This window comes from Passer montanus, unplaced genomic scaffold (assembly GCF_014805655.1).
Source record: "Passer montanus isolate IOZ18808 unplaced genomic scaffold, ASM1480565v1 scaffold61, whole genome shotgun sequence".
NCBI classification, from domain to species: domain Eukaryota; kingdom Metazoa; phylum Chordata; class Aves; order Passeriformes; family Passeridae; genus Passer; species Passer montanus.
Genome location: NW_024371149.1, coordinates 629,352 through 645,894, shown reverse-complemented (window position 1 = coordinate 645,894; position 16,543 = coordinate 629,352). Strand labels below are relative to the sequence as shown.

The following is a 16,543-nucleotide window of genomic DNA, read 5'->3' as shown; positions in this document are numbered from 1 at the left end:
AGCTAATGCATTTGTTTTAAGGAGCTCTTCTGTCCTGCATATGCAATGCATGGAAAGCATGGTGCCACTGCACAGGTCTTTACTAGCAGCAATATGGTTGCCAAATGATCTCTGCATATTGATAGTGAATTTTCTCTGTTATGCGTTTAACTTTCCCTGGGGTGGTGTGAAACTAGATCACCAAAATGATTTATGAAATGGAAACCTGTTTGAAGGCTCCTATTAGTGGTAGTTTGACAGTTGTTTGGCTTTGTTATTTTAAATGACTTTTATCATGGAATCAGTTTATTAAAACAAAGAGGGGCGGATGGTGAGCATGCACAGAGACGGCTGTATCAAACCCAGCTATCCCGTACAGAAAGGCCCTGTCTCTGAAACTATTGGAACTCAAATAGTTAAGCCTTGAGTGTGAATCTGTGATGGTTCAGTTAAACATGTGATTCTGTACTAAAGATGCATCTCTCTCCTCTGATAATGTATTCCTTACAAATAGTGAGGAGATTTTGTGAAAGGCTTTAACTATTAGTTCAGAGCTGCTTTTCATTAGACTTAGCTGCAGTTATCATGAGACTTCTGTTTGGGGATTTGAGTTTATTTTGTAGCCTTTGCTTATGTTGTCATATACAAGCCTCGCATTGGTTAGGAAGGAGAAATGCTAGGGAATTGTGTGCTTCCACCACATCTCTTAGCTAGAGATGCAGATTGTGGCTTCAAAATAAAAATTCCAGATACTTCATTGGAAGGCTGATGTGCTTTACAGGCCAGGCAAAATTTAATAGCACTTGTAGCTGCTTGAAATTAACTTTCTCAGTGGGGTGTAGGGAGGAGATAGGAACTTGAGTGGTCTGGGGAAAAAAAAAAAAAAAAGTACATATTAAAAAAAAATAGAAAAGGTTTGGCAAGAAGGATGTGTTTTAAGCAGTGAATACTTTTGCATGCACACAAACACCCACCTAAACCAGACCCTTTTCCATGTCTCACCTCGGCGGCCATGGCAGCGGGGAGAGGGCAGCAGCCCTGGCAAAGCTGGATACTCAGCCTGTGCTTCCTTCAGCTGCAGCAGCAGCTCCGTGCAGGCAGCTGTGAGCTGGCCCAGGCACCTCCTGTCAATGATTTCCATTGTCCTTATCTTGGCAGGTAGCACAGTGGAACACTGCTCATGGCCTGAAGGATTAGTGGGCATCTCTCTGAGCTTGGTACTGCTTCCTGGAACAGTGTGAAGGCTGCTAGTGGCTGTGTGCTGCATTAATAGTACTAATGGGCTATTGCTCTTACAGCTTTGTATATAGATAAGGATTAATATTGTATTGAAATTTATTGTGAATTACTTAGTTTGTTGATATATGATGAAATCAATTCAGTGGTGTAATAGCTTTCATAGTATTACTTTAAACACTGTGCTGCCTTCCCTGGGACTTAGTGTAATGAGATGTGTGTCTTAATTGACTCTTTTTTTAAACATATTGTAGATTTGCACTAATGATGGTTGGAAATGAATATTTTTGTATTTTATAACATAGTTGCCTGTAAACAATCAGGCTAGAAAATGTTTTCCAGTGACTGCAGCTTTTCCTGGCTGCTTTTGTATCAACATTTGGCATTATCTAGTTGCTCGACTCAGTGCATTCTTGAATCATTTTCAGGAAAAAATACTAACCTCCGTAAGACTTACATTTTGGTTACAGACAATGATTCTTTTTGTACTTTTTCCTAATCTCTAACGTCCATTTTTTTTCTTTGTGGACAGAAATGGTTTTTTGAAGGGATTGAAGCTATTGTTGGGAGTGGAACACTTGGATTATGATGAGTTTTTCCTGCTAGTAGTTTCTAAGTGGGCTCTGGGTGTGGGCACACATTTCTCGAGCAGTTCCTCAGCATTGTGTTTAGCTTTTGGATGTGTCTGCACTTTGCTTCAGAGCTATTATTACAGCTCATTTAAACAGACACAAGGTAATTTAAAACAAATTAATTTGGGTTCCAGTAGCAGGCCTGCTGCAGGGCTAAGGTTTCGCCGTCTGAGTATCCAGCCAGAGCTGGGGTTGGTGTGTTTTGCATTGATATTTTTATGGCCACGGCTCACCTACAGGTGCTGCTGTAGAGGTATGTCAGGTGGGTCCTTGCATGCTGCAATCATACCCGACTTGTTGCTGTGGATTGTGTTCTCTCTTTGTTACATTGTAAAGTGGTGAATTTCAATGAACTGCCAGGGATGAAAGGTAGGAGAGCAGCTCTTGTAAGACAGGTTTTCAGTCCATGCATGAAATTGACAAAAAAATGGGCTGTTGATGAAGATCTTTTGCTGGTAGCTGGCCTGTTGCAGCCAGGCAAGGTGCCACCAACTGGCACCACCACCATCTCCAGACTCCCCATATTGACGTGAGTCATTCAGAGTTGCTGAAAGCATTAGGTCTAGTTGTAACTTGCCCCAGTAAAGGTTCATTATAGCTTCAAGAGACTATCCCAGTCTCTGTCGTTTTTCTGAGCTCAGGCTGTCAGTGTGACAAGTTGGAGTTTTCTGTACATCATCAGTCTTACTGGCTCACAAGCTGGTGAGCAGCTTGGGGTGAAATCTTCATCTTGCTTGAGTTGCTGGATGCTTTACTATTCACCTCAATGCTCCTTGTTTTCCCCATACGCCATTGAATTAACATGTATTTCAAATAGGGATCAAATTTGTAAACACTGTCGGGCTGGCTGTAACTGCTGCCAGGTGTTGGAGGTGATTGATGGTGTTGTTACTGGCCCTTACAGCAGAAGTGGATGGGCTTTGGTGCCTCAAATTGCTGCTCCCTGGTATTGCTACCTGTTTACTGCAAAAGACAGAAGCCTCCTTTCAACCATTCTGCTTCATGTTTTAGCCTCTCTCCTGCTGCCAAGAATATTTTTACTCTGCATCAAGAGAAAATGAATTCATGCCTTCAGGATTTGTACTCTTTGCTCTGTGCTATATGATAGCAACCCAGTGAGATGTGCAAGTGGAAACTGCATAAATGATTGATAAAAGCTGAGAGCTGTTTAAATTTTTTTCCTGTTTAATGACTATCAATAATTTAATGCATTTACTGTATGTTTTTAGGAAATAACACCCGTATTACAGGCTTGGGTTTAACAGGCTAAATGATTGAGGCTTCAAAAAATACCTATTTCCAACATGAAGTGTAGCTTCTTTTTAATTAAGCATGAGATAGAAAAACACAAAATAAGGCTTGTAAGATAGAGATAGTTGCTGCAAAAAAACCCCAAAACCAACGCTTCTGCATGTCCCCTTCCCACCCCCCTTCTCCTTGGGGCTGTTGTTGAGTGAGCACTAGCCCACTGACAGCAGCACACGGGCTGGTAGCAGGGAGCAGCAGTGGTTACTGCCCCAGCAGGATGCTGCTTTCCCAGATGTGGCCATGCACCTGTCTCTTGTCCCTTGTGTCCTGGCTCCTGGGCTCCACTCCACCAGTTATTTTAGCTGGTTTATGAGCATCCTGTCAACTCATCACCTGGGAAGGTTGAGGGGCAAGGCTTTTAGACACAGATACTGCTTTCTTCTAGATCTAGCTTAAAAAGGAGAAATAAATGTTTGACAAAATTATTCCCACCCTGTTATTAGTCCCTGGAAGGGACTAAATTTTTCAAGTGATGAGTATCTTTCATTGTTCTTCAGAGTTTGATCCTCAAGACTTTGCATATAAAATATGGGGTATAAATCTTACTTGTTCTTGGTAGGTACCTTTTCAGGTGACTAAGAAAAAATGAAATAATTTTTTTCATTCTTGGTGGGATGATTGCAGTTAGACTGGTAGGTAAATGTCATACAGAGGTTGGTCTACTTTAGGCATGTTGCCTAAGTGCATCCATGTGAATAGTGCTTCAGAAGGCACAGATTTTTTCACATGGACAGATGCCATTTTGGGAAGAGCTTTTTTCAGGATCCAAAGAAGGCAGGTGGGAAAATACAGATGGGTGTAACATTAAAGCCATAGGAAACATTTGTGTGAACACCTCTATATAAAGATATAGAAATAACATTTGTCATTTGAATTGAAGTTTGTTCAAATTAATAAAAATTGCACTGCTTGTTTAGGAAATATATTTCATGTAAGTAAAATCTAATCTTCTACTTAGATATCTGTTGGTGGTGGATCCCATCCGTTCACTAAGGCAAATGAAAGGAAAATTTCTTTATGAGATCTGTTTTCATTGACTATTGCCATGTTTTCATGATTTGTCTGTGCTTCTGCAACAATGTTTCGGTTACTTTTTCTTGACTTTTTGTAATAGATAGTTGAGAAGAGCTTTGACAAGAGCTTTCTGTCTTTGTGCAGATACAGTTCTGGGAAAATATTTATGTTTGAAGAAGCTTCTTTCTTCACAAATGCCTCCAGTACAGGTGTTTGTGGTGGAAGCCTTACTCTGGTGTATGTGTGAGACACATGCACACTGACATATGCATGGATAATAGGGATATGCTTTTAATTCATACTAAAATGAATGAGAACTTGCTAATTTCTAGATTGTTTTCATGTTGCTGTAGGTAAACATCATGTTGTTTTCATGAAATGTTACATGAAATGAAACGTGCGAGTTCTATTTCATACTGATTCTGTGCCAGCTGTAGGTAGTAGAAAATAGCTTGGAGAAAGAACCTGATTCCGAAGCAGGAGAGCTTCCTGGCTTCATAACCCAAGGCTGAGAGGTTTTGTTCAGTATCATCATGCTATTTTAGAGTAGGTATTTTAATCTTCTTTTCTCTAAGCTTGCTTGTTTGTTTTTTGCAATGAGAAATGGAGACTGCTAGTTCCCTCAATGGACGTTAAGGAAATAGTTGTTTTATTGCCTCTCCTAGATCAAAAGGTTCAAAAATCAACAGGAAAAGAAAGAAAATAGCTTTTGACTATGATATAAACTTGACCTCTATTAGTACACTCTGAATGTACTTAAAATGCACCTGAAGAAGAGTAGCTGTTAAATGTCGATTGAAGAACCTTGAGAACACTTCTTCGTTTTCTCTGTAAATTTTAAGAGGTGGTGATGATGATGCCCACCTTGGTTTAAACCCTGAGTTGCCTCATGTTATGGACAAGGTTTGGGAAGGGCTCTGTTGCATACAGCAGTGCTCTGATCTAATTCCTCAGTATAATAAAATTAGTAGCCATCATAGAGCTAGAAAATGTAATAATCCAGAAAATCACCCAGGTTGGTTGTGTACCATGGGGGCTTCTGTTGACACAGGAATTGCTCTACGAGCTGATGGGGGCTCTGTGTAGGGGTCAGACACGATAAGGTCAGCAAGCTCTTCACCAGTCATGCAGTGCAGATTGGCATTACTTTGCCAAAATTTTATTTTCTGACTGTAAAATGTATCTGGATCACTTAAGACCTAGAACCTGCAAATGTCCTGCAGGGTTTTTGCATTTTTCCATAGGAAGTGGGCTACATTTGGGTAATGCCTGGAAAAAACACCACCTTTGTTGTTCACCATGAAGAATAAATCTGGCATCATCATTTAGAAAAGATTAGTCAAAATCAAATTTTGGTATCCCTGCTCCAGCTCAGGTACTGTCCAGAATGGGCACACATCGTGTGAGATTTAATGAGAATCCAGACCTAGCTGGAATAGTTGAGGATTATTTTTATTAAGCTTGATGTAGGAAAGCAGCTCTGCTAAATTCATTGCAGGGGTTGACTCACACACCATCTTGAGGGTGTTTGACTCAACATATGCCTAGTCATTTATCTAATGTTGATGTCAACGATTTGTTGAGTTTTGATACAGTGTTTCCCAGTTTGCTGTTTGTTTCCTTCCTGTAGTGGCTGTATACCCAAAACATTTTGACATCTTTTTCATATGAATTATCTCTGGCCCTGCCAGAAATTTAGTCAAGTCTTTTGGTTTTGTAAATCATTTTGCGAGGTTTCTCCACTTAGGATTTGACTTTTGGCTAATGCATTATTTCACTTTGTTTTTTCTTGCCTGAGGTTTTGAGAACAGACCAATCTCACTTTCTTTGGAGCAAGTGACGTTGAGTCAAACCTATGTCCTTAAACGGTACTTGAGACAGATTTCTGTCTCCTTGAGAATCTTGTTTAAAAACTTTGGTTTTTTTTCAGTAAAACTTCTTTTTTGCCACTTCTTGATTTTATGTTCGATTTGAAAATATGCTTTCTTCAAATCTTCCATGTCTGCTTTAAATTATTCCTCCTACTAGTAATAGGATGGAAGTGCAAAATTTTTAAGCACTTTGAATGTAACCAGTACTTCAATTCTTAACAGACTTTACTGGAGATCTGTGGTGGGGGGGTTTTCTAAGCAGGGAGAAAAATGCTGTCAAAAGCATTCTTTTGATAATGAAAAAGAAAAGCAAATGATTCATTTGATTTAGGGATACAAAAATAATGTATGTTTGAGGGGGTGATGCAAAATGCAAGAAAAAAAGAAATTGTAACTTGATCTGTGCTGAGCTGCTCACTAAGTATTGATTTGCACATAGCCTCAGGATGTACACGTGTCAAGAGCAATTCACTAAGGGTCATTTCTTCTCCCCCCTCCCCACACTTAGGGCTGTAGCACTGTTTCCTTTTTTTTTTTTTTTTAAATCCAGAAAACCAATTTGAGTTCTCCAGGTTTTTGGCTTAAGTTGCTTTGCATCAATTAGTACAAGTTGGTGAAAGCTGACAGAAAGCAGAAATGCAACTGATGAGGGGTGTAAGACATTGAGAAAGTGAAATTAAACACGGTGGGAAGGTTTGCCTTGAGGCAGAGGGTTGAGGAGGCAGGTTTTTGAGTAGCTACATTTTTGTGTCAGGATCCATTCTTTCACATTGTCAAATTATTGCTGCGCCTATTTATGGGTGCGCATAACAAGGCAGAAGAGGTTTTGAATCACTGAGCTTGTTCTTTCTCTCCTTAGTGCACATTTTCTGTGTTGTCTTCTGTGATCTTTATTTAGTTTTTCATTGTTTATTTACACTGCCACTTCATGAATTCTTTAAATCATTGCCTATCTAGAGGGGAATCTGGACAGAATTACTCTTGCAGCTTTAAGTCTTGCTGACAGGAGGAGAGAAAAAGAGAGCTTTTGTCCCCTAGAGAAATGCAGGAACTGTGGCCATTTAGAATTGGACAGACGTGGTGGCTTTGAGGGAGATGCTGTGGTAAAAGTGCTGCCTTTTATGTTGTATCCTATCTGCTGGGGCTCCTTATTTCAAATGTTTTCCAGGAGACTAAGATCTGTATGCTGTTAGCACATGGGTTAATTGTTGTTTTGAGGGGTGGCAGAAGTGTGTGTGGAAATGTAAGGTAGCACAGACTTTTTTTCCTTATTTTGAGAACTTGTGTTCAGATTTTCCATGAGAGAGAAAAGGATAGAGTTTTTCTGTACTAATATAAGCCAACAAAGTGTGATGGAGAACAGACTGGAGGTGCTTCCCTTTTCTCATTCCCTGTGGAAAACCTTGATTGCCGTTTCCTCATAGATGTTAATGTCTTGCATTCACGCTTTAAAATAATTTTCCATTTGATTTTCCTGCCTTTCATCAGAGCCAGGTACTGGAGGTAGGGAGGGGCCCATTAAATCTCTGTGTCTGTAAGTTTCTTTAAAGTCATGTTAGGAGTAGGGCCAAGAGAGAGAGATGGTCTGAGGTGAGGAATTGTGGTTTTATGGAAGCTCGATTTTGAAGTGGTACCTTTAGTCAAAAGGTTTTTTAGATCCCTTTGCATTCATTCTGTTTTAAAAAAACCCACACAAGTACTTACTCTTGCTGTTACTGGAAAATTTGATATAGCTGGAATAGATTGTCTTAAGAAACAGAAGTTGTCTTAAAAAGAAACAGAACTTATGATTAATTGCAAATACCTCGTAATTGTAGGTATGATCCTCTCAGAGCAGAGTACATAAGCACTTGAATGTCTGTGTATACCTGTATGTTCAGTATGCATGTTGGAATTTGCCTTTTGCCAACTATTTTGATAGTAAATGTGGCTCATTTGAATTTTTACAGAAGTGGGTGTGAGCTTGGCTGAAGCTTGTTTACTTAATAGGATAAGTGCTCGAGAATATTTTTGAATTGGACTTTAACCCGTTCTAGTATGGGTCTTTATCCAGGCATCTCTTTGCTGTTCTTAGTAGTGGTTGAGTTGACATTCAGTCTTTGTTTTGGTAAAGTAACAATGGAGAAAATACAGGGCACCCTAAACTTGTATTTTGGAAGTGCAGAAGTAGTGGCACAGTACCTCTGCCAAGCAAGAGTTGTAATCAGTAGCCTATTCGAAAATCATGAAAGCTAATGCTTATTTCCTTTTTTCTACTTTTTTTTCTCCTCCCCTCAGGAAATACTGTTGTGCCGAGGAAGAAAACAGCTCTCTCCTCCCCCTTCCCCCCCCCCCTTTCTTCTTGCCTGATTCAGAAGCTCCAGGAATGTGCTAATTGGCGGCGGCCTCTTCAGAAAGGTAAGGGGTAATTGTTATCTGCTTTTCAAGGTGTCTTGCCTGCTCTGCTCCTTCTGGAAGGGCAGGTGATGGCAGAAGAAGTTTGTCTACGTGGAGTTTTGCCAAACTTCTGGTTCATATGGGTTGCCCTTCTAACGCTGGAATGCAAACGGAAGCTTTGTGCACTTCTTGCTCTGCTACTAAGTGTAGGATACTGTCCCTTGAGAAAATCTAGATGAGATGTATTTTAAATGTTTGCAGAGGAAAAAAAAGTAAAACTGTTGTATTGCAGACTGATAAACTAAATCTTTGCCTGAATATCAGCTTGGATGGAAAGACAGAGAGGTCTGGAGAAGACAAGTTGAAGAATCATATCTCAAAGTGCTTCTTTTGTTATTATCACACATGTACATCTGATCGGGGAAATATACATTGGTTTAGTTGTTAAGTTGTTTTGGTTGGTTTTTTAACCTGATGTCTTCTCTGGGGTCTGTCATGGTTTTGTGGCTGGTTGTATCCCTGACAGATAACACAGGAACTGTCTGGAAGCCCAACTCTAGTCCTGAATGGTGAAACACATGGCAAGTCTTTAACTATCTGGACTTTTTCCCAGTTTTGGACAGAAGTGCAAAATGTGGTGTGCGAGAGGAATTTAATTTTGTGGTGATAGGAAAATCCATGTCCATCTTTTCACTGCAAGGCATTCGGTTTGTGTCGGGGATATATAAAGTCCAAAAGCTAAGTGCTGATTCATAGAGCATCATGAGCTGCATGAGTAGAGTCGAGTTTGTTGCTAGACAAATTACACACGTATTTTAATATTAAAGATTTGTATTTGCTTAGGAGCTGTAGTGCTTTGAGATGTCATTTCCTCTTCCATCTTTGTGATAGATGTTAATGCTCTTTGTAGTGGAGGTAATATCTTCCGTCTAGACCTCAGCCATTCTGGTTCAGAATTGACATCTTAACTTAATCCAGCACTGAGAAGGGATTTATGCTGACTTGCTAGGTTCTGAGTTGGAGAGGCCGGTGCATGATACTAGTTTTCCTCCTGGATTGCTCGATGGTGCTAGCATTTGTGAAAGGTTTTGAAAGACAGTGTGATGCAATAGTGTCTTAAATTGCCCCAGCAAGATTTGTCAGAGTTCATTTGTCGGACCCTCACACTGACTAAGTACACTAATGTATCAAGGATAAGCTCCAGACAGGTAATGTGCCTTGGGATGTTCTTTTTCTTATTCTCCATCTCATTCTTGCTGCTGCAAAGGCAAGCTAAGTCTTTATTGAACAGCCACTACAAGCTGTCTGGCTACTTTCTGCAATAAAGCTAATGATCTAATGGGCAAATGTTTCTTGGGGACCTTCAGCTGAAGCAGAGACAAGGCGAAACATACAGACCAGCTAAAGGGTTCTCAAGGAGTTTGCAATTTCCCCAGGGCTCCTTCTATGTAATTACCTGTCTCTCTCTTTGTCTCCTATCTTTTAATGCAGGAGGAGTGTCAGACTCAAGGCCGCTAATCTTCGTTACTATGGAAAAGCTGGTTACACTCCTCTTCGTGCACTTCAAAAATGGCAATTGTTGGTCCCCAGCTGGTTCCCTGAATCTAACTTAGAAATGGATGATAGCTTTCCTCCTTGGTGCCAGACTAAAGAATGCAGCTGCCTGTGCTGTTGCAGGCAGGCATTGCCTTCACCACTGATGCTGTGGCATGCTGAGAGGAGCCTGCAGGAGCTGCCTTGTGGCTTCTGAACCTGTTTTCTCCCAGACAAGCAAAGGCTCTAAAATTCCTTTGAAACACAAAATTTTGGGGCACGCTGACATGTGGGAGGCTTGGCTGAGCTGCACGTGTGGAGGAAAGATTCTGTAAGGATTCATAGCTCCAGCTGAGTTTTTGTACTCTTTCTGAATGCCTTCAAACTCCCTGGGCTGGGGGCTGAGGGAAGCTTTAGATCTCTTTTGCAGGATTGTGGGCATTGCTTCTTGTTATTGTCTCCCTCCCAGCATATATCATATGCAGTGGTGTGCAGTGGAATCAAGTGCCACTGCTCAGTTCAGTAGGATCAGCTGAGAGGCTGTGCACAGCCTACTGCTATTTCTCTCTGGCTGAATGCATCTGTTTGTCCCTCTTGCACAGCACTGGAAATTTGGAGGGGAATCCCTGCCTGCTGCTCCCCTCCTCCTTTTGCTGCACATGCTTCCTGAGTTGCAACAGATCATTCAGATGTCAGACAGATCATTCCTCTGAAGCAGTGACTTGGGAAGGGCTCCATCACAAAGGCCTTGTCTCTGTGTGCTCCTTTTCATCCTAGTGAGGAGAGGGAAACTGTCCATGTTGGACAGGGTCCCTTTTCAGCTGCTGCAGGCTTGCATGCCCAGCAAGTGTGTGCTGCTGAGTCCCTTTATGGTACCTTTGTAAAATATGCTTTAACTGTCTGCAAATGTACGGTATTTAAGCAGCAGAGTCTGTATTATCAAATGCAGTCTTGCAGACTGTAGTCGTTGTCGGGGTGAAAAGCTCTGGGGGGAGAGGCTGGATGTGACAGTGAAATTTGAGAACCAAAGCAAGAGGAAATTCTTGCCCATGTGTTGGACTAGAGCAGGTTCAGTAGAGGTGGAGGATGGGGATCATATACTCCTTCTCAGTTTGGAAGTGTTGAAGGGGGCAGTCAGAAGGAGAGGGAGAGGCAGGGCAGGGACAAGGCGACAAAAGATCAGACTGTCCAGTGGGCCACGGTTTACTGTGTTTTGTTTTTTGCCTTTAATGCTGTGCCTTTCTCTGCCTGTTTCTTTTAACTAAATTTGAGCAAAGATAATTTTCAAGTTTTTTATTTGTTAAAAGAGGAACCCTACCTCCATTCAGATTTTTTCAGAAGATATATTTTGTATCAGTGCATCTAGAGTGACTATTTTGCACTGTTTTTTTAAAAGAACTTTTATTTTTGTCATCATTTCCCCATTTTCCTTTTTTATTTGTATCAACCTAAGCCATCTCCAAAAGAAAGGTGATACTGCTGCTAGCTAACATTTCAGGTGGGTGACACTGTGTGTTAAACACAATGTCTCTAATAACTTAGCTGTCAGTTGGAAGTTTGCCCTAATTGTATTTTTCTTTTAATTTATAAATCAAGTTCACAGCTTTTGAGAATTAGTAGAGATTCCAGCAAGGTGTTTGTTTCAGGTCTTGGATTTTTTTTCTCCCTCAAATCCTTTGAGATCTTTGAGGTTAGTATTTCTCATTCAGTAACTGTATTCAGTAAAATGATGTGCCTGTCAAAACTGTATTGCGCCTTAGGAGAGGATGACAGGTTCTTCCAGAGTTCTCAATCTTAAAGCCTTAACCATCTCCCACTTTAAATCTGGACTTTGCCGCTGCTTAAGGTCTTTAAGTACTTCATTAACTTAACAATAAGCCTGCCCTCTCTTGCTTTTTAGTAAAACCTTTGATTTTTTCCTGGAGTTTCATTTCATGAGTGTTACAGGTATTAATTCTTTACTCTGATATGGAAAAGACTTAAATATCATAAACTTTATTGGAGAAGGGAAAATAACTTCCATCCCAGCAGTGCATTTTTCAGGTGATTTTTATGTTTAGAATCTGTTTACCATGTAGATTTAGAGAGCTAAATGCTTGTATTGTACCTCCAGAAAGATAGTTTTAGACATCTTTGGTGGTTTCAAGTGTACCCGAAGCAGAGAGTTCAGAGCTGAAATTAACTTGTTTGTAAATGTCTTTTTTTTCACAGACAAGGTCTCAAAAGCATTAAACAGAATGAAAATTTAGCATATCTAGGTACAGGAAGATAGGTTAAAGCTGTAGTGATAACCATGATTTCGGATTTTCTAACAATTTCTGTTGTCTGAGTCAGCCCTTTTCTGAGGGATGATGTCCACAGAGTCAGTGAGTAGAGTTTTAGGAAGATGAGGAGAAAACATTGCAAGGGCTTGTCTTGGGACATCTCTGTGTGTGGAGGGCTAGAAGGTCCTGTCCTGTGGTGTGTACCCCCTGCCACGTACTGTGGCTGTGGCAATGACTGTTCATTGTCCCCCATTAAAACCTTCCAGTCCTTAGTGCTAGCAGAGTAACTCTGGGTTGGGTCTGCCTGCCTCAGCTGTCCATAGTGCAGCGGGGTTTTGGACATTCTTTATGGTCATTGTGTCTCAGGTGTATAGACCTACTTCTGACTACAGAACTGAGTTTATTCTTTAGGAATAAGTCCTATGTGGAGTAGTATGTTCCCTTGTGCTGAAGCCTCTTCTCTTCCTCTCTTCCACCACCCCGATGAACTGCAGTTGGATCATTGGTTGACTCCTCTTTTCATCCACACCTAGGGATTGAAGGGATGCTTCTGGAGGCCAGGTGCCTGCTCACCATCATCCCTGGTATGTAGGTATTGCCCTGAGCGTTGAGGTGGTTTCCCGTGCTCTGGAGTTTTGGAGGGCTCCTGGGAGGAACTCTGGCTTGAGTGGATTGCAGTGACTGCTGCAGAGCCCTGGCACTGCCAACTGCCAGTCTGCAGGAAGGAGTTTCTGTGGGAGTGTGTTGTGCCAATCCATAAGGAATGGCTGAGAGGAACAAAGTGTATCTCATAGGTATTAGTGTAGGTGGCAGGTTTTGTTGTTTTATGTTGCTTTATATTCCCTGTTAGTCCTTCAAAAAGAAAGCTGTGTGGCCCAAATCAGCTATAAAGTCCTTGTTGAAATTAGCAATGAAAAAGACCTGGTTAGTTATCACGTTAAAGGAAATAAGGCAACAGTCCTCTTCTGCTAGGGAATGACCCATCTGGTTGCATATTTCTCTATCTTTCAGGTACACAAAGATGCATCGTAATTCTTTATTATAAGGTTCAATAATTTGGCCGTTCATAAAAAATTAATAACAAACGCAAACCAGTAGAACTTTTCATTCCTAAACAAAATATTTTAAAGTATGAATCCAAAATAATGAGTTGATATTTCAAAATCATGTTTTCTAGGGTTTTTTGTCTCTTCTACTCTGTTTGGCATACACATGTGGTGCTTTCTAGGGTATTGTGAGGACTGGGTACTACTTGCAGCCCAGGCTGTGGAGCAGAAATTATTCATCCTGTTTCATCCCTTTTCGGCTTAGCCCACAGGAAGGCTCCTGTTCAGCTAGCCCAGTCATTACAGTAGAGAGCTGCACTAATATCTTGCCAGCTGCAGGACAGAAGATATTTCATCTTGGAAGCCTTGCCATGAAGAAATTTTGTCCAGAAAATTCTGTGTAGATTTGAACTGGTCAGGTAAACTTACACTGGAAAGTGCTTTGGAGAATCTGTCCTAAAACATTTTTATCTGGTGCTGATGTCCTTAAAAGCCAGACGAAGTGCATCAGTGACTCATGGTCAGTTACTGCCCTGCTGTGTGATGAAAACCAGATCTTGCTTTGGTGCCTTCTTGCATATAGCCTTTCAGGCTGGATGGTGAATTTCAAGCTTATGCTTATAGTCTGCAGTTCATACCCTAACCAAGGTATTGTCTTGAAAGAGATCTCTTAAATTGCTTGTAGCATAAATAGAAAGTTTCCAGTCACTTCATTACTATTCTAGTTACTATTCTTGATTAAACAGGAAATTAGATCTAAATGTTAGAATGACCCAGGAAGTTTTATTTCCCCTTCTCCTCACCTTCTTTCCTTCCATTCCTCTGTCAAAATATGGATTTGTTGCAGTTTTAGGCCTAATGATTTTTCAGTCTTCTGGTGGGCATTGCTGTGAAAGAGTGGAAGCTTAACATTTTAAAGAAGGAAAAGGGAATGTGTGTGGCTTTGGGTTTTCTTTGTTTATTTTTTAAAGTTTCCCAAATACATTTGGGTATTTCTGACAGTTCTAATAAAATCAGTTGATTAGACAAGAAGGTTAGGTATATGAAGCAAAGCACTGTTTTCCAGCAAAATGAGCAGCTAGGGTATATTTCAGTCTTCAGATGCTTGGCTAAATAATGGTGACATACGTTTTTTGCTGCTAGAAATTGAGATTTTGGCGGTCATATGCAACTGTGAAATCTGTAGGCATATACTGTAGCAGAAGCTGCCTTTATGCATATACAGCACATGGTATTTGGCTTCGGAGAAAGTTCTTCACTCTCTAAGAAAGTCAGGTTTTGATGGAACTGACTGCTGTTTGTGCATCACAGTTAAAAATGTTATTCTGGAAGGACAAGTAAGTTGTATGTATTAAAGGTATTGTTGTTTTACCCCTGTTCCCAGCAAAAAAGTTTATTTCCCTTTTTTTTTCCCCAAGCTGTTTATTTCCAAGCTTGTGATCATAATTACAGTGAGAAGTAGATTACATACATCTGTATATTCCAGCAGGAAAACTGAGCCTCGGAAGAATTTTGGACTGCAGGACATTTCCTTACCTCTGTCTTAAGTGTTTTGGTATTCCTAAAGGGTTCTGGGAATGTCAATCTGATGAGACACTGGGTGTGGGGAGGATGGGGGGAGTAAAAGGAAAAGGATGGAAGAAGTATGCAAGTGGTGGTTCACCAGTGTCACATTAATAGAATCCTCGAATCAAGTGCTCATTCATTTTAACTAGAGGCTAATTAATCAGAGTGAGTAGATAAAATGATAAGCTGCTTTTAATGAAGTGAAGCAGCTTTATTAGCAGTAAGCAAAACGCAAAATATTTGGTCTCTGGCACATGTGGTTTTCATGGGGACTGTGGTTTGCCACCAGCTCTGGATTGTGCTAGCCTTTTTCTTGCTGCACTCTGCAGGCTGTGCTGTCTGTGTGTTTCAGCATGTGGCCAATTCAGAATTCAGGAAATAGTCTAATCAGAAGCAGGTGTAACATTTTAAAACCAGAAGGAATGTTCCTTACAGATCTTTTTCTATGCCAGATTAGCATTTGCCAATTTTCAAACTTCGGATGCTGTTATTTTTCGTTGGAGATATCAGGCTTTATGCTTCCAAGCAGACAAACAAAAAAACTGTGGATTTACCAGAGTGCTGCTGTTTGAAAGGCAGCAATATGATACTGCTTGGTAACTGCTAACATAGCCTGAAACCAATAAGTAATTATCCACCCATTTGCAACTTAAGAACAGAAACGTACCAGGCTGGTGCTGCTTGTGTGTATGGTTAAGTAGAGGGCCAAAGCCAGCGTGCCACGGTTCAAGTGGAGTATGCTCTTGCTTCAGATGGCTTTCTGCAGTGCATCTGTGCCATTGTGGTGTTCCCCAGTGTCTCTCTTGCAAGGCTGTAGGAGCCAGTCGATGGACTATGAAGTGCATGGCAGTGCAAGGCTATAATAGGAAATACATAAATGAGTCATAGATTAAGATAATGACGTAATTTACATTGGACTGAATTACATTAAGTACCCACATTTAGGCTCGAAATGAACTTCACTTATGACTGTGTATATCCATGTTGAAATAAGCCAAAATTAACAAATTATTCATTAAAGTCAGCTCACAGTAAACTTAGAAACTAGTGGTTCGATAAGGTTCCTGTAGTTATGTGAACTGGAGAAGTTGAGCTGGTAGGTGAATGTGATTTGCGAATAGGATGCTGGCAAGGAAATTGTCTTCCCCCACCAGCCTTTCCTTAAAAGACTCTGCTTCTCAGCGCCATTCAAGTGTAAATCCTTGTGCAACAAAGGGGAGGCTGGCAGCTCCACCGGTTCAGCAGTATAAGCGATCTCTCATGCTTCAGTTGAAAGGTTGAATCCCTGAAACGCGGAATGCTGCTATAGAGGGAAACTCTCAAAAGGCTGCTGAGAATGGCGGGGTGGGGGGGAGCACAGGGTTGGAAAGCTGTTGAGATCCTTGAAAGTGCAGTGACAATTTTTGTCTTTACTGTAAAATGACCTGGAGGCAGCTGGACAAAGGGAAAGGCTGCTGTTCAGGTGAGGTTGCCATTGCCACTCTAGGAGCTGGATTTTACTTGTTCTCCCCCTTAGGAGCACAGTATGCTGCTCTATTTGCCAGCACTGTATGTGGTGCCAATATTTTGTCTACAGTGTGCAGTGAGTCCCTCTTAGTTTTCCTGTTTGGATTATTCTTTCTAACGGCTTTGTGTTGCAAGTCTCAAAGCATTAGAATTGTGACTTTTTGCTTTGCAAAACGGAGTATGAAATCGTGGATGTTGGGTTTTACACCGAA

At 40.9% G+C, this 16,543-nt stretch overlaps 1 protein-coding gene across 7 annotated transcripts in view; it reads left to right on the top strand.

Moving 5' to 3' along the window:
- ZMIZ1 (zinc finger MIZ-type containing 1) overlaps positions 1–16,543 on the top strand; it is a 337,743-nt gene that overhangs the window by 41,973 nt on the left and 279,227 nt on the right. For all 7 annotated transcript variants that reach the window (XR_005629623.1, XM_039727301.1, XM_039727311.1 and 4 more), the window contains exon 2: positions 8,318–8,437. The gene's annotated coding sequence lies outside the window, so the exon portion shown is untranslated. The remainder of the gene's footprint in view (positions 1–8,317; positions 8,438–16,543) is intronic.